This window comes from Vigna umbellata, chromosome 7, assembly GCF_029865625.1.
Source record: "Vigna umbellata cultivar VRB3 chromosome 7, Vumbellata_1.0, whole genome shotgun sequence".
Classification (NCBI taxonomy): domain Eukaryota; kingdom Viridiplantae; phylum Streptophyta; class Magnoliopsida; order Fabales; family Fabaceae; genus Vigna; species Vigna umbellata.
Genome location: NC_142171.1, coordinates 13,076,349 through 13,096,263, shown reverse-complemented (window position 1 = coordinate 13,096,263; position 19,915 = coordinate 13,076,349). Strand labels below are relative to the sequence as shown.

Sequence of the window (19,915 nt, the reverse complement as noted above, 5' to 3'; positions counted from 1 at the left end):
GTCGATATTTCATGGAGGAATCAATAACATTTTCAGTCTGGGAGACAGTTGGAAAGTGTATTTCTTCGGTGTATCATATCCATGTTGTATGACATCGTAGGAAACCATCACAGATAAGATTTTTCTTAATTTAGGTTGCGTTCAACTTTCTCCCATTCAAACAGTTGACACACGAACATCTAAACTTCAATTCATCATCACTTCTACCCTCTTTATGTTGTGCAAATTGTATAAATTCATCTACCCCTCTCTCGTACTCAGCACTAATTATGGTAAGTTAATCCAATTTTGATCCATACATAAATATTCTTAAATATTCTACAAAATTAAAATACAAAAATATTTGTATTGATCATTTAACGACAAATTAAGGTTAATTCAATTCAATCATACAATTATACAATTAATAAGCATTGAAAAATCACATATTCAACATAAAAAAAATTAAAATAACATTGCAAAATAAAAAAATTAAACTTTAAAAGCATACAATAAAACAAAATTATACAATCATACAAAGTTATTCAATCATAAAAATTTATACACATATTATATGATTATCAAATCACATATTCAATCATACAATCATACAAAATTATATGATCGTATTAAAAAGTAAACTTTAAACATTAGGTTTAATCATTTTCGAGGTCCCTAATTTTGCTGAGAAGTCTCAAATAGGATCTCAATTATTTTTTTTCTCAATTCTGTCCATATTTTCGAAAAATTAAAGCAATTAGGTCCTTGTCATTAGTTCCGTACTAACATTGTTAAAAGAGATGTCACGTGTCAGTTCGTGGTTTTTTTGAATTTTTTAATTATTTTTTAATTATTTTTAACTTTTTAAAAAAAATTAAAAAAATATCACGTGTCAAATTGATATCGTCCAACATGTCATTGTAAGGCCACATATTATTGCATTAGTCTCAATTTGGTTCTTGTATTTTTATTTTGTCTCAATTTGGTCCCTCTATTTTTATTTTATCTCAATTTAATCCTACTTTTAATTCTGTCCCTTTATTTAGTCCCTTTATTTTTATTTAAACAATTTTGTCTCTCTCCAAATTCAAACAAAATTTAATTTGTATATAAATCTTAACAAATATTTTTATTAAAATTGATATTCTTATTAAATATTTTTAACAAAAGTTTGTTTATATTTTTATTTAACTAATTATATAAATGTTAATTATGTTCTTTAAATATACTTATAAGTTTTGAAAAAAGAGTGACATAACATGCTGGTGTGAATTTTTCCAAATGATTTAGCTTATTGAACAAATTATTGATGTGAATTTTCACTTTTTTTAAATAAAAAAATTAAAGAAAGTTTTTGTGAAAACGGTAATTAAAGGTAGTTTCTTCTTTCATGATCTTCCATGAAAATGATTTAGCTCATTGAACAAATAATTTTATTGTTTTTTTTAACTCTTATAGATATATTTGAAGAACATAATTAACATTTATATAATTAATTAAATAAAAATATAAACAAACATAATCTTGTCAGAAATATTTAATAAAAATATCAATATTTTAATAAAAATAATTGTTAAAATTTAGGTTTAATCATTTCAGACATCCCTATTTCTGTAGGATCGTTTCAAATAGGTCCTTGTATTATAAATGCTCTCGATTAGGTCACTTATTGTGAAAAATTGAATCAATTTAGACCTCGCCGTTAGTTCCATACTAACACCTATAAAGGGGGTGACACGTGTCAGTTTGTGGTTTTTTGAAATTTTTAATTATTTTTGAATTATTTTTATTTTTATTTTTTACTTATTTTTAATTTTTTTTAAATAAAATTAAAAAAATGTCACGTGTCAAATTAATATTGTGCCACGTGGCAATGATAGTGTGACATGGCACTGAGAGTGCCACGCATCATTATCAGGCTACGTGTCATTGCATTAGTCTCAATTTGGTCCGTGGATTTTTATTGTACCTCAATTTGATCCCTGTATTTTTATGTTGTCTGAAATTAGTCTTAATTTTAAAAATTAAACAATTTTGTCCCTCCTGAAATTCAAACAAAATTTAAATTGTATATAAATCTTAACAAATATTTTTATTAAAATTGATAATTTTATTAAATATTTTTAACAAGATTAAGTTTAATTATATTTATATTTACTTAATCATATAAATGTTAATTATGTTATTTAAATATACCTATAAGGTTTTAAAAAAAGAGTGACATAACATGCTCGTGTGAATTTTTGTATTGAATGTTTCCATGGAAAATCATGAAAGAAGAAACTACCTTTAATTACCGTTTTTACGAAAACTTTCTCCAATTTTTTATTTAAAAAAAAGTGAAATTTCACATTAATAATTTGTTCAATGAGCTAAATCATTTGGAAATTCACACCACCATGTTATGTCACTATCAGTGTCATGTCACGTGGCATTGTCAGTGACATTATCAGTGTCATGTCACATTGTCATTGGCACGTGACACAATATCAATTTCAAACATGGCATTTTTATTTTATTTTTTAAAAATTCAAAACAACCACGAATTGACACGTGACACCAGTAAGTAACTAACGACAAAGACCTAGTTGCTTTAATTTTTCGAAAATAGGGATCCAATTAAGCAAAAACAATAACTGAGAACCTATTTGAGACTTCTCAACAAAATTAGGGAGCTCAAAAATTATTAAACCTAAACATTAATATAAGAACATGATAATGTGAAAAGCCAATAAAAATGGACAACTCGCGATCAAAACGGTAGAAACTTCAACTCAGCAAAATTATAACCTAGACAAATATACAAACAAAATATTAATTTTAGAAACAAAACCAAACATCAAAACACAAAAAAAAAAAAACATCGAAAATTTACCTCTAAGGAGGAGAATCGCAAAAACCAAACCAAAAAGAGGTTTGGAACGATTTTGATCGGTGATAATAATTCCTAAGCATTGACGATGGCCACGACAACAAGATAAACCAACTTTGAACGATGAAAAATGCAAGAAAAGGGCTAATGGGTGGTGCAGGCACAGAGAGAATGTAGAAACAGTTTCATTCTCGCGAAGAAGACGAAATTGTTCATCTCGCGTTTTATTTTTTTTAACCTACGAAAGGTTATTACCTAGGTTCCTAATAAAATTGAGGCATTAAGGGGGTTATGACCTCAGTTGTATGGAGAACCGAGGCCTAAAGTCGTAAAAAAAAATTCAAACCGAAGCATAATAACTATATTACTTCTGTTATAATAAAATCGAGGCCAAGCCTTTTAGAACCGAGGCCAAATCGCTGACCCCCTAACTGCCAACTTTATTGTAAGATTTCATATGTGGGAATGTGAGAGTTTGGCAGGGGCCTATGGCATCAGTTCTAAAGTCTACCGAGGCCAAATTTCTAACCATCTGACTACTAGCTTTATGATCAAACTGTAGATGTCGGAATGTCAGAGTTTAGCAGGGACCTATGGTATCAGTTCTGAAGGAAACCGAGGTCAAATCCCTTACATAGAATTAATATCTCTACAAAATATCTCGCCATTTCAACAGCCAACGTTTTATCAAGGGGTTATGACCTCAGTTCTGCAAGGAACTGAGGCCAAAAACCCTGCATAAAGATTTTCATCAGACAGTTACTGGATTATCAACATTTTGCAGGAGTTTATGGCGTCGGTTCTGTAGAAAACTGAGGCCATATACCCTATATTGCTTCGATTCTAAAACAACTGAGGCCTATACTATCGCAAAAATTTTAAAAGTACCATCGCATCGTATTATGCTTCGGTTTCTGGTGAATTGAAGCGTAATGAACGCAGTAATATCTCCTTTTTTTTTTTTTTTACTAGTGAATGTCCAGGATTGGATGTTACATTTCCCTCTTTGCCTAGTTGTGTGGTGTTTTGAGTACTCCTCGTATTGTTGTTGCTTGAATGATGAGTGGAGCTATAGGATCTAATTTTACTGAATTCTACCAATTTATTCTGGTCAAGAGCTAGGGCTTTAAACTCAAGAATAAACAAAGAGGTAGCTATCTAATTCAAATTTAACAATACTTTATGCCTAAAATCCTGGGTAACTTAGTCTTTCTATTTAGAAGCATTTAAGTTAGAAATCATATATCTTTAAAACATAAAAGTGATAAAAAAATATAAACCTCTTTATATATTGTTAAAATATCACGTGAATATCTTAAAGTTTAGTATTACTTAAAGTTGTTGGCCAAATACTAAGACAATCATCCCTTAAACCTAGGCTTAATAACATTTGACTTATCACCTTAACTCGATCTGTGAACGTTCTAATAATTTGGTTAAGTAGTTATTTGACCCATAGTTCAACTCAACGTAATATATATATATATAATATATATATATATATATATATATATATATATATTAAAATTTAAATATTTAAACACATTTAATTCTTGATTGATGATACGTTAATATTTTTAACTTTATATATATTTAATACATCAAAAGACCATTTCTATTTTAAATTAAAAACTTCTAGATAAACACTTCATTCTCTTCCACACCTAAAAAACACTTAATAAAATAATAAAAAATTTACTTGTATAGATAATCCTATTGAAAATTTTCTTAAATCTTTTAAGGGTACAAAATCATTAAAAACTTGAATGGGCCCAGGTATGGCAACTGGTTTCCCCTGCGTAATTTGGTTTCAAGTTCCATCACCCATTCATCTCTGTTCTGACACTATCCAACAAACCACTCCATTCCTCTCAAATTCCCTGTCTACAACTTCACCATCATCCAATCCAACACCTTCACCATTATAGATCACAACTTTATCATTAATTATGATTATTTTGCCAAACCCACTTTGCTAAATTTGCTCAATCATTATTGCACCTGAGAACCAACCAACTCTGCTCCAATTGGAGTTATGCTAAAATATCTTCTAACTCAGTAGAAGTACATATTTATCAACACTAACTAGCAATTATACATAAGAGAGAAAAATTAAAGAATCAAATTAATCAAATGTACTACAAAAAAGCATACCCAATACATATGTTCATCCCCTTACTATAAAATTTCAAACTTCTTCCTTGACCATATCTCAATTTCCTACTAATATTATAACCATAATATAAAACCATTCTTCTTAATTCAAGACTAGTTGGATATTAAGTGATATTGAATCATGTAAAAGTTTTAGGGTTTGTGGTAATAGTTTCTCTTGTGTTATTATTTCATGTTCTCTCACACCTACATATGCAACTCAAACCCACCAACACCTCCACAATGGCGGCTTCCGCCTTCTCCAAATCCGAGTAATGCAGCGTCTGCAGCAGCAGCGCCGTCGTCCCCGCCTCAAACCTCGCCGTCTCCACGCTCCTCTCCTCCTGCCACCGCACCGTGTCGTGCGCCACCGGCGACAGCCACTCCAGCAGCTTCTCCACCGCGTACCGCCACCCCTCCGCCAGAGCTTCCCCCTCCTCCCCCTTCCGCCACCGCCCCTTCAGTTTCGCTGCCACCTTCCGCCTCAGCCTCTCCGGCAACATCCCGTAAAACGCCTCCCGCGCGCTCGCCCCCATCGTTACTGGCGCGTGGAGGCACTGCTCCGCAAGCAAAACCACCTCAGCGTACCTCGCCGCAAGCCCCGCCCCGCCCACCGTGGACGGCGGCGCCAGCCTCAAAACCCTATTGTTAACTCCGTTATTCCCTGGGCTATCAAATCCACGGTTCAAGAAACGAATCGTACCGGTTTTGTTGCTACTACCCTTTGGGATTGGACCCGACCTTGTGACTCCCTTGGGAAGTGATTCCTCGTATAGACAATAGTTCTTCTTGTACAACTCACGATGTTCCAAAAGGCAGCAGCAACTACCGATTTCACTGTCTCCATAACCATTTATATTATAGCAGCTGCAATTGGCAATGTACCCTCCAAAAACAGAACAAATTCTAGCGTATACAATGCAAACTACCTTAGCCATCATTCCAACGGTTTTGTCCAGTGTGTTCCACAACGAAACTTCCTTGTAATGCTGCACTTGTTTTCTACAACATTCTATCTCCTCGTCCAAGTATTCCAAGTTTTTTTTCGTAAAGTTGTTATAATCATTAGTCTTCAACCTTTGCTTTCTTCTCTGAAATCTCCAGTTTCGCCATGGATTCCATGGCTGTATAAAGACTCCTGGTCGAAGAGACAAGTTTCTCCATTTTGGAGATCATCTTAAGACTGTTGCGGCAACCGTAACCTAACTTCCGGAGATCGATAAGACCGAGCTTTAGGTCGGCGTAAACAAGGTCGAAGCGTCCAAGGCTGCTGTCGGAGCATTTCCGGCCCAGCCGCGAGACGGCGTCGGCCGCCGTGTCGAGTTCCTCCAGGCGTTCCGCGGAGGCGAGGTTGAGGAGGAAGCATTCATGCTGGGAATTCAAGTAGGTTATGCCTTTGGATTTGATCACCTTGTGGTGGAGCTTGGCGATTTCTTGGTCAGAGAGGGAATGGTAGAGGGAGATGAGGCGGCACATGGTTTTTCCGGCGTCGAAGGCGTTGATTCCGAGGGCTTTTTCCTCCGGCACCGCCTTGTTACGCCATGTCATGGTGGCAATGACCATGAGCACCACCACTTTACTTGCTTAGGTTTTCTGTGTTGGTGTTTACGTGTATGACTATTGACTAATTCGGTGCGTCTTTGGATTTTTTTCCAAGTCGAGAACTTTGGAACAAAATTTATATATAGGGTGTGGCGGAAGCACGTTCGAAGGATCTGATGTTTTGAATATTCCATAGGAGGACGCGTTTCGACAATGGGAACTTAGGATGCAATACATAATTAATTAGTTCATTAATTAATAAAACTAGCTAATTAAAGATGTTTTTGGATGTGACTGATGCTTTGATTACGGTTTCTACAGCCAGATGCCATATATAATATTATATTACAGTTTTTAATTTGTTCCCAAGTCAATTCTTCGGTCGTACGGCAGACATATAATTCATTTATTTTTTTCTCCTGTGTTTAATTCGTGGGGTTAAGGGAGGTGGAAATGGAAAAGGGGTTATAATTTTTTTTTTAATTAATGTGGCTAAATCATAAGATTATTTATGTACACATTGCAGATAGTGAAGTGTATACGCGTTGAGTGATTTATGAATCTATCGTTACGTAACATAAGAGACCTAGTTGGTTGTAGAAATACTTGAATTGAAAGTTGAATGAGGAAATGTTGTTATAATATAAAAAAAATATTGATTATGTAATGAAAAAAATTAGAAAAAAGTTTACCTATAGGTGAAATTGAAGTTGATTTTTATTAGCAAATGAGTTCCCACTGATGAAGCGAAAGAAACGACAATAGTTATTGTAAACAATTGGTGTAGTAGTTTTCAAATCGAAATATATTCACATGACATAAAAATAGTTGGGTTTTTGACATCAGTTCAAAACCGAAGCAAAAAATGAGAGGATTTTGTTACAAAATCGTCAAAATGTCCATATGTTCTCATGTTTTGAAGTTTAATCAAATAACAATAAACGAGATAAGAATATGAAAATACCAAGCCCAAAGAATTAGATAGATAGAAACACCAACGCTAGAAAGAAGATTCCAAATCATCCATCAACATAGAAAAACCTTAGAAAAACACGTACAAAACAAGTAAGATAAAACCTTCCAAATGCACCGCTAAACGACCCACAACTCAAAGCGTCAAAAGAGAGTTATGTTAAACACGTACACTATTTGTAAACGAAACATAGATGATACCATAGATGAAACTATTTGTAAACGAAACATAGATGCTAAACATCCTAAAAGAGATTAAGAAAGAACGAAACATGTTAAACACTCAAGCCCTAAAAGACAATATTCCAAAAAACATTTACATCAACATAGATGATACCATAAGCTAAAATCTTTATTTCATCCAACAATGAAGTTTCATCTCAACACTTAGAAAAAATCTTATTGATAAACGCTACCTCAATGGTAGAAAATTGAAAAAGCACTTTGTTGTTCTAAACAAGCATTAAATGTCATTATATGTTGCATGCACAATCTACTCTATTCTATGCAGATAACCTATTATACGCATCCACTATTTTAGTTGGAGTAAACCAGTATAAAAATATATGTGCATTTATTGTTTACTTATGTCTCAACGCTTCTCTCATAAAACTTGAAGTTTCATTTTAGTTTTAAATACAAGAGTTTCACATACTAAACGATTGTTCATTAAAAAAGAATTTCTTACAAACACTAGAGTGGATATCTTGAATAGGATGTGAACATACTAAACAATTGTTCATTAAAAAAGAGTGGATGTTCTTTTTTTAAAATCATTTGCAAGGATGAGCGTTTAACAACTACTTGAAAAATCTTCTACTCGATGAAAGTGATATATCAGAAAGGTTGTAGAAAAGATTTTCCATTAACACTATTTAGTCCCCCTTCTAGTGTTTTTCAGGTAGTTCAGGGTTTTCTTTTTCTTTCTATTCTTGTTATTATGCTTTATGAGTGTGTTCTACCTCTAGATCAAAAAATAAAACTTGTTTTTCTCTTCTCCTTTGCATACACAACAACTTAAATAGTGGTGAGCAACATTGAAGCACAATTATATATGTAGAAATGAGTGTAAAATTCAATGAAACAATAACATATCACTAGTACAAAATAGGGATAAGAACACGGGTCATACTTCTCAGTTTTTAGAAAACTGAAGTATATGTAGAAGCGGTGGCATTTTCGCAATTTCGACAAACTTATATGCCTCGGTTGTAAAAAAACCGAAGCATAAAAACCAAATTAACTCGGTTAAAAATAAAATCGAGACCTGATGTTATGCCACGTCCCACCTAAAACTGGTTAATTTTTTACTACCTCGGTCCTCTAACCCAACCGAGGCATAAACGTTCCAAATACCTCGGTCCTCTGACCCGAGGCATAAACCTTCCGAAATGCAAAAAGGGGTATCCTCTACTACTCCCTCACTTGCAACATCCAGAGAACGCATCCAAATTCGCTTTCCCCTTGCTTATCCATCCATGCGAAATCCAGAAGCAACTTAACGTTGGCGGCGAGTGCGGCGAGGTGGCGGCGAGGCATGGTGAGGTCGTGGCAAGGTGGCGGCGAGATCTCTTCTTCCCTTGTTTCTTTTCAGGTTCAAACGTGATTTATCGTAGGTAGGGGCGGCCGCTGCGACTTGATCTCCGCAGCGTGACGGTCCGTGTTCGTGGAGGTGGGAGGTTGTCCACGGCGTGACGGTCCGTGTCCGCGGCGTGACGGTCCGTGTCCGCGGCTTCGATTTAGGGTTTCGATTTGGGGCTTGGCGACACTTTGGGAGGCGCGACTCAGGCTTCGTTGGTGGCGGCCGGCGGCTGGCGGTGGATCTCGCCTTCGTAGGGGATGAACCGAAGGGCGAGGTGATGGAAAACCAAAGGCGCGACGATGGACCAACAATGGCGAGCTGATGGTGCGGCGGCGGTGGCGCGGCGAGGGTTTCGTTGGCAGCAAGGGTTTCGTTTTTGGCAGCGAGGGCTTCTGCGTTTTTGGGTTCTCTGCGTTTTTGGGTTCTCTGCGTTTTTGGGTTCTCTGTGTTTTTGGGTTCTCTGCGTTTTTGGGTTCTCTGCCTTCAGATTCAAAACTCATCATTCAATTTTATTTTTGTAAATTTTGCCTGCAATTGGAATGCATGCTGAAGTGATGAGAAGGGGCGAGAGAAGGCACCACGGAGGAAGCCATGGAAGCTTTGGAGATCCTGCAGGAACCACTGAATAATGAGAAGAGGTTCTTTGGTCTCTGGACGCACTTCTGCTTGTGTAACCACTCTCTTTGGTCTCTAGACGCACTTCTGCTTCCTCATGCTCCACTGGCAGAAAAAAAAAATCACTTTACTGCCTCGGTTCATGTTTCAACTGAGACAGTATAAGACAAGATACTAACTCGGTTTACAACCGAGGCATAAGAGGAAGACTTTTTACCTCGTCCGGATATGCCTCGGTTTCTCAACCGAGGCCTATGACCAAAAACAACCGAGACCATTTCCTTCATCTGTACTAGTGTATAAAACAATAAAAATGAAAACAAGTAAATGAGTTAGCTTATCTACACTTAAATACAAATTTATACAATGATCAATATTGTTTAAACAAAGATTTTCTTGATTCAAATCCCTGGGAACGACGCCAAAAACTTGTTCGCATGCAATTTGCAACTCGAAATATACTACCAAGAATACTAGGTTATTGTAGTAAACAAGTGTCATATCTATTACATATATTATCTTTATCATATTTTTATCTTTTATATTTAGTTAATTTGTTATTATTCTTTATTTTTATTTTGGGCTTAGCCAATATTTTTTCTATTATATTCAACAGAAGGGAGATTAATTTCATACATAGTTTGTCACTATATTCAAAATGGTATCTAGAGCCAGGTTCTTTTGAGGAAAACATTTTTGTTGCTTCTACCAGTACCGCCTCCGCTACATACCCTAGATCTATTCTTAGTATCTAGAAGCCTAAAGGATGATTGATTGGACCACAACTTAAGATTAGTTCCCACTCAAATTTAAGCCAAATAGATAAGATGAGTGATTAGTCATCCAACATTAAATATAAATCAATTAATAAACTTCAGATAAAAAGAAATCATACATAAATGGAAGGTATTACCAAATATAAGAGAGTTCAAATTTGTTTACATCTTGCTCAAACACATTGAGATTTACCTCCTCATAATTGATCGAAAGAAGTACAAGAAAGGAAGAGAATTCATCTCCTAATCCTCTAAAGATGTTCTATTAATTACAAAGGTTGTGAGTGAGAAGACTCTATAGAGTCTCTCTCCAAAAGAGCTCTCAAAAAGTGTCTAAAACTGAAGTGCCTAAAGTCTCTCAAATTTGTCCAAAATAGTTATATTTATAGATTTTGACTGCATGGATTAAGTGGTGATCCATGGCTCCAACTCTGAGGTTTCCTCCCTTTGTGGGTTTTCTACATAGCTTAAGTAGTAAGTTGTTAGGCTGGAACTGCCTAACATTACTTAATTATGAAGGCTTCTCCATGGCTTGAGCTTCATGCCAAGGCTTGAAGAAACCTTCTTTGTTGGGTTTTATTCATGGCTCTATCCTTCAAAAAAGGCTTGTGACAAATTTCTTTAAAAGATTTTGAATGTTTTTTCTTTTCTTCAAACTGTAGATTTAACTCCGTAGATTCTTCAAATCCTGCAAAACAATTGAAAATAGGGTAGTCATCAAGCATTTTGAATATATTTAAAGCAAGATAAGTACCAAATTAACATTGAAATCTACTAATATCAAGCACTTATCAATTACTAACTGAAAAAATATGTAAATCACTATATCCATAAAGATCTCTCTATAATGCCATTAACTATATCCATAAATGTTCCACACTTACCCAACAAATTTATCAATAAAAAATTTCATTGAGAAATTAAATATCAAAATTCAAGCTAATTTCCTCGATAATTGCAAATTATTGACAGATCTTGATCCATCGACAAAAAATCAATATTTTTATGAGTGCTTAAATAATAAAAAATCAATTAAGTAAAAAAAATATAAAAACCATAATTGTATTGGGTAGGGCTAAAGGCCCTTTGACCCTTTTAGGTATGAGCCCTAAAATATGTTGCAAAAATTGGGTACTCGGTACCGATGCCCTATAACATAGGAAATGAATGGACTGTTTAAATGGTTAAAGCTCATGGTTGGGCCTGAAATAAATAATTGGACATGAAACAAGTAATTAGATCAACAGGTTTCGTAGTTGATAGACCCACAAAAGTGTGACCCATCTAGTTCAACCCATGTTAACAAGGTAAAAACTATAAATATTGCCTTAATAGTAATTTATTTTCACTTTTTGCATTAATTAAAATTTAACTTCAAGAACTCTTACCAAATTACTGACTTGAGTATTAGAGGATCTTTTTGAAGGATCTTCCCCTGTGGTAGTGTTTTGAGTGTTGGAGTCATAACGAGATACTAAAAACGACCTTACATTTTCGTAACTAAAAAACTCTAGAAAAGCTTGTTAGTTAAAAAAATGTTTGACTCATTGTGTTATTTTGGTCTATTGATTTTCTTAAAGTTTGGTAAACGCATAACAAAAGCTATTTTTTTTTTAAGAAAATATGATTATTTTATAATAACAATTTTACAAATAGTTTAGAAAATTAAATTTAAACAATTTAATTTTATAAAATTGGTTGCACTTACTTGTATATGTTGTTGAGTTTCTCAGAAAAATAAATATTATAATTAGAGGTTGTGATTTATTTTCTACAAACAAATATTTATAATTATAATAGGCTTAATTAGTGATTTTTTCTTTAAATTTCTTAGTTTTATTCATTTTAGGTTTCTAATTATTTTTTGGTTCAATTTAATTTTTTAAATTTTTAGAAAATTTCAATTTGATCATCTTCGTTAAGTTGATGTTAGTGTCATATTCATACTTATTAATTTATGAAATTTTTTATTTCTTTTTATTTTTAACTTTAAAACACATAAACTGTTATGTGGCAGATCATGGTCTTACTATATGGTAGTGATACTCTCACATGATAGTGTAAGAATACATTAGATTTGTGACGCATCATTCACGTAGAAACAATAATATTAGACATCTTGCAAACATAAATTTTTAAGACTATAGTACTGGAATATCAGCTTACTAATAAGTGATCCCATATTCTAACTATACTTATTAGAATAACTTGTGATATCATAATAATTTTAATCATAAATCTAAATTTATTATCTTCAAAAGGTTATTTTATGAAGAGATTTGTTCCCATTATTATTTTTTAATTTAATTACTAGATAAATGAGTAATTAGATCGCTGTATATGAAGAGTTATCAATTTAATATTAAAGGAATAAAAAAAAATATTTAGTCTCTAAAATCACATTATCTAAGAATTGAGATTTAGTCTAATTTATAACATTTTTTCTTCCCTATTAATCTACCAAAACATACTTTTAACACATTGAAATCAAAATTTATTCTCATAAAATTGGTAGGATCAGCTCATTCATATTGAAACATATATATTTCATTATATATTTCGTGTGTGTAATTAATTATATGATTAATGAATAATACAATCGATCCAATAAACATAATTAGGATAGGATATTTTATTTTACTTTAAGTCGATCTAAAATATCTAAAAACTAAACCTGAAGCCACTGATAAGTTAATTCATAGTTTTTATACATTCATATATCAAATTAATATTTCCATTGGTCCTTTAAAAATTTTAATCAGAAGCGTGTGACGTATTAGATCAAATACCTAATATATAATATAAGGTTACTGTTGTGTGTGAACACTATAATAAAGTAATTGTGGCTAAATCAGCGAATCCAACACTATAATAATTTGATTATTAAAGTACTAGATTTAAAGTTTTTGGATTTTTCGTAAGTAACTTGCTTTTGTGGCTTTGCAAGGAATGTGGTAGGAAAGGTTGATGAGTAGTGAAAGAGCCACACTGAACTCTCACCGTCTTGCACAGAGTGAGAACACGATATGTGACTTTGTGACTTGACTTATAAAATATTTATGTAATTATATATTTAAAAAATTTAAAATTTAAAAAATATATGAACTAGTCTGTCTAAGATGTCAATCCATCTTTTGGTAACATGATTAAAATATTTATTCTATTTTTGACTTGTTTTTACATTCTACCAAATATCACCGTGTAATTGAATCTGTGAACGTAATGTCTATAGGATAATAATATTTTGACAATATTTTTTTGACAATATTTTAATATTATTTACGTGTTATTATGTGATTGGTTTAAAATTATTCAACAATCAATAATAATCATAAACAACAACATGAACTAATTACATTAATGATACGTAAATAGTGTTAAAATATTGTCAAAAAATGTTGTCAAAGTATCATTTTTTGATATGTTGTTTTAGTAATTTTCTTCCAAACAGAGCGTAACTCTCCATCTCCTTTCTCCTTTATGAGTGTTCCAAAGAATGATCAATAATTGACATCAATAGTAAGCTTTTGACTTGTACTTCCGAAACAGCATGTGAACACGAGAATTCTAGCAAAATGGTGACTTATCAATGTTGTTTTTATGTGTGATATTCGCAGAGAAAGCAACAACGTTCATGTGTTTTGGTTTATTCTTTTATCGTATTGTGTTTTGTCTGGTCTTCGATTTCTGGTTTCTGGTCAATGTTCGTGTGGACTCTCACAAACTACCACTCAGTGTAGCGTCTCAAATTGGGATGAAATCAAAGTCACACGATTGCTTCTATACTCATATTTATTTCTGAGCTTAAATAATAGTAGGGTTAAATATATTTTTAGTCCCTAAACTATTGGCCGTTTCTGGTTTTCGTCCCTCTTTCAAAGTAAGGTACGATTTGGTCCTCAATCTTTAAAAAACGTTCATTTTAGTCCTCAAAATTTTATTTTTAGTCCTCGTTTTAGTCCTCAAAACGTTCGTTTTTTCGACTAAAACAAACGTTTTTTAAAGATTGAGGACCAAATCGTACCTTACTTTGAAAGAGGGACGAAAACCAGAAACGGCCAATAGTTTAGGGACTAAAAACATATTTAACCCATAAAAGTATGATATCAATAAAAAATTTAATGTCCAAGGACACATATTTTTTAATATTGAATAAAATTATAAGTATTGCTATTCATGTCTAATCAATTTGGATATATTTTGTCAATGTTAGAATCAGTTTCTATAATACTCACACACATATTTATTAGTATTTTTAAGGTTAAAATTACTCAAATATTTTTTATGTTAAAAATTATTTTAATTATTTTATAATACTTATAAATAAATAAAGTTATAATAATTTTGAGGACTCAATTTACAAAAAAAAAAAAAGATTAATATAAAATAATTAAAAATATAAAAATTTATGAAAGATTTAAAATTTAATTAAACCTTTCAAGAAAAACTAATATCACACAGTGTAATATTTCCGTTGATTCAACGGACTTTTAATTTAAAGATTAAAGAATTCTCCTGATTGAAAGTGTTCAAATAGAGTATAAGTAAATAGCTGATTTCCTACATAACTCGTTTCACACGTAAAAGATTGGAACATTTCATTGTCACTGATTTTGGATAAAGATGAGTGTGATTCCTTGTCTTTTTTGTTTCAATACCATATTATATTTATTGAGGACCACTGAAATAATAATAAGTTTTAAATAAAAAGTTTTGATTATTTAATTATCTTGATTATGAAAAGAGATGACATATAGAAGGAAATAATTTGAATATAATGCAATAAAATCTTTATATTTCATTATGCTATGATATAAATTGAAGTAAAAGTTTCGAACATAAATATGTTTTTAATATCCAAAATCACATTGTATTTTGATCTCTACAAAAATTGTCTTTCATTTCATTCTTCTAAAATTTAAAATTATTAATTTTATATGATCTATAAAATTAACAAATTTTATAATTTTGGATCGTGTTAATTTTTTCTTTAGTTTTAATCCTTTAAAATATGAGCTCGCAGTTTTTTATCTTCTTATAAATAAAAAATAATAACTTGATATTTTTACTAAACATAAAAATATTTTTTCAATCAACAAAAACTAAAACTTTTCAAGGAAAATATCACTGAAAAAAGAAATCATAAATTTATTGCCAAAACTTTGGTTTCAATATATTCATAGGCTTGAATTTTTTTCCAAATACAATTTTATTTATTTTTATTTTTAAGAAAGATAAATTTTTAATTCTAATTTAACTTTACAAAATTAAGCTATAAAATAATATTTGTATCATTTTGATATATTATAATTTGATTTTATGTTCCGTGAAAGTAGATTTTTTATCATTTATCTTTAAAAATTTTTAAAAATAATATGTTTTACAATCAACGATAATTTGTTTTTCACAATTAGAAATATGAAAGATTTTTTTTTTGATAGAGATTAAACAAAAAATATTACATTTTTAAATTGGAAAATATACTTAAACCTCAAACTTGAACTAAACTATTATAATTATATTCCTTGCACATATTTTTTTTACTATTGAGAATAATCTAAATAAAATCGTATTTTTTGAATCATTATCAGTTCCCGTTATTGACCAACTTTTTAGATTAGTTATTGGGTAATTTTCTTTAAAATTTGTTGTTATAATATTTAAAATTATTTGTTATATAAACCATGTGATTAAAAAGTAGTTAGTTTGATTGGGTCAAGTAAGAATACTTGACATAACATCTAAAAAATGTTGTAATGAACTTGATTATTTAAAGTTATTTTTAATATGTTTCAAAATCGTCAAATCCCATAATAATCATAATAACTTTATAATGAGTATTTGTTTGGGTAATTTAAACAGTTTTACATAACTTACAAATAGAATTCAACGATAATTTAATATATACATTTGTTTTATTTTTTTTAGGTGTCTTAAAGGATAACACTATAAAAGAATTTTAAACTCTAAATTTGAAATACAGTAATTAAACAGAATTATTTTCTAGGAGTGTAAACACATAATAGAAAGTGAATTGACCTATGGATTCATGCATTGGTTTTTAAGTATATAATGGACCATTATTTCGTTTCTATGGTCCTTGTTGCTTGTTCAAATAAAACACTTACGCACGTACGCGGTTGTTAAGTGCGATTCTATTTATAATTTTTCTTTGCAATTGCGTGTTTGTCTTTTCCTTTTTCTCTATCTTTTCTTTTTAAATAATATTAATTTTTTTATTTCATTATAATCTCATTATGAAGAAGAAGAAACCAAACCAAACCAATTATTTACAATGCTTAAATCTTGTTTAGACAAGTTTCTTCGTTTCTTTCCTAATTACAATGTCCAAATCAACGCCTAAACCAATTATTTGCAATACCTAAGTCTTGTTTACACTAGTTTCTTCACTATTTTTACTAATTAATCCAACAACGCTCTTGCTTTCTGGCTTTAATCTGATCTAAATTATTATGCTGTTCATATCTTTAAAATATATTGATTTATAGTGATATTGATATTTTAAAATATATTAAAACTTTTTAAATATATAAACATAACAAAAATACAAGAAAAAATATGGGCTTTAAATTAGATCAATTAGGATGCACATTTAGATGCATGTTTAGAAAATAAAATTATTCAAATTGAATGCATCAATAATGTATGGTTTAACTTTTTTTTTTAAGATCTAATCTAAATCAAAATAATATTTCTTAATTGACTTCTTTAAATTGTTTAATATGTAGTAATATATGATTTTTTTTAATATCTTAAAATGGATACCCAAGTAATTGTCAATTTTTTAAGTGTTGCTAATTAGTTAACATCCAAAAATATAATTATAATTGTATACTATATAAAAGAGTCATCACAAGTCCAATATTAACAAAAACAGTTAACAAATATAGAAAAATAAAGTAAGGTTTGCAGTCATTCAACGACTCCTCCATTTAATGCCTACTATAGGGAAACTTCATCTCCTTCAGCTCACACCCACTGGATGATTATAGCAAAGAAGAGAACACATGACATACAAATACAAACAAAAGCAGAAGGGTAAGCTAGATTACAAAACAATTAATATATCATTTATAACATATCACACTTAAATCAAATAGGTAACATTTACCAATCCAAACATCTTAACATGCAAAGACCTAAACCGACTATCCGGACTTAGAATGATTGTCGATCTATGGTGGGTTGTGCACTTGTGGTGGCCTCTACTACTTTGCAAAATCATTGTCAATGGGTTTCATCCTACCACACTCACAAGGTTAGTCTGTTTCACGCCTTTGATCATACTTGAAGCATCCAAGACTAAGACCTCCTACTACTTTCACCACATGTGTCAATCTTCTCTACTTGAGAATGAAAAACCATTAGAGTTTCAATATAACCTTCAAGACTGAGCTATATGCATTCATTCTAACAATACTTTAACCACACTAACAAGTTCCACCTTGGAACTAACTATCATAACTTTAAAACCATTGATATATCACTTCACCTTTACATTGAATTCATATACATATTCTTGTTTCCAATTCATACTTCACAATAAGTATTATAAACCAATAATTCAAACACTCACATACATTGAACACACTTTAAGAAAATATATAAAAACTTAGTTGAAAATATGATATTTTTGCTCAGTCACCAAGTATGCTCGCTCAGCTAAAAGTGTTTGCCATCCTACTCGCTCAGCCACCATGACTTGTTGTGCAAAAACAAAAATAGTAGATTCTGCTCGTTTAGCGACTACACTCACTCAGCAAGAAGTGTTCTGCTCATTCAGCTAGAATACACTCGCTCAGTTAGACTACATAATTCTGCATCACCAAAACTGTAGAATTTGCACCCCTCAACTACTCATTACCTATTCTATATATCTTTCGCAACTTCTAACACTCCTAGAATGTATTCCTAACTCAAATGGACCTAAAAAAATGTATCTAAACCAACCTAAACTCATTTTAAACTAATTGACCACAAGATTTCAATCAAAAATTAACCAAAACTTCACTTTAGAGACCTAAATTGAACTCTACCAGTTATAACTTATTTTTAAACAACTTAAGGACTCCAACAAGTTCCAAATGACTTACTAACACCCTCCAAAATGATCATTTAAACACAACCTAGAATTCAAATTCTCACTAGCCCAAACCCCCTAAAACTAGTTCCAAACCAAGCTAAACTCCACCTATCAACCACCAAACACTCTTACATCAGATTTCCCTCATTTCAACATCAAAATTAGTTCTAAATGACCAAATAACTAACCCCTAAACCTCTGTTTTTCCTTCCTAACTCTTGTATCAAAATTCACATGTCAAAACCCCTTATTTGAACTTAAAACCTTCTAAAAACCATCACATTGACTCATACCAGTTTCCCTATCAGATTCATACCAACTCATGATGCCAACAAACCTAAAATGCAATATAAATAGACTTGCAATACCATATTTCTCCATCCAAACACTATATCTCACTAAAATACATATCAAAACCTCCATTGTAACTACCAAAACTCGTAATTTTTCAACTCCTTATTCCATAAACTTTACAACACATGTTTCAATCAGTAATACAACATATTCACATACAATTCATAACCAAAGTATCATCCAAAATATCTCACTTCAGAATTTCATCATCAAATACTCAAATACACCTATTTAAATGAGTTAACACTAGCACAAAAATAGAAATCACACCAAATCAATTTAATACACATATAAACACTAAATTTACATCACAAATATCAATTAAAGAAAACTCTAGCTTCCCTTACCTCTCAAAGAAACTACCCAACTCTAAGAATGTCATACCGATTGCTTGCAACGTAAGGAATTTCTGGACAAATCTACGAAACACCAAATTGGAAACAGAGAGAGTCCTTAGAACTCTAGATCAGTCAAGAACAAAGGAAGAAAACCAATTGATACATGAAAACAGTTTCTTTGCATGATCAAGGACCGAAACTCATAGGTAAAAAGGAGTGGAAACTTACTTGCTCTATGACAGAAATTGATCGGTTAGATTTGTAGACCTTGACGCCGTGATTGCTTAGACACCTCCTGATCGTCAAACATATGACTTAGGAGTAAGAACACTTAGAGAAATGTGAGAGGAAACAAAGAGAAAGAGTTTTAGAGAGATAGAGTGTGTTTTAAGTAATGAGACGAGTTAAAAAATTCTATTTATATTATGAAATTATTTTAAAATAAAATACTCAGTTTCAATATTTTAATACACTTACTAACTCTAATACTCTTGTAAGTTATTACATAAATTGTATTAAATGTAAATGTAAATTAAATTAATCAGTACTCTTTTTTTAAAACATTTTTAATATTAATCGAGTGCAAAGGGATGATTGTATTTCTAAAAATTGAGAGACTTGATTTTT

At 31.4% G+C, this 19,915-nt stretch overlaps 1 pseudogene; it reads right to left on the bottom strand.

Moving 5' to 3' along the window:
- Positions 1–4,963: 4,963 nt before the first annotated feature.
- On the bottom strand, positions 4,964–6,801 carry LOC124838767 (protein PSK SIMULATOR 1-like; annotated as a pseudogene).
- Positions 6,802–19,915: the final 13,114 nt, after the last annotated feature.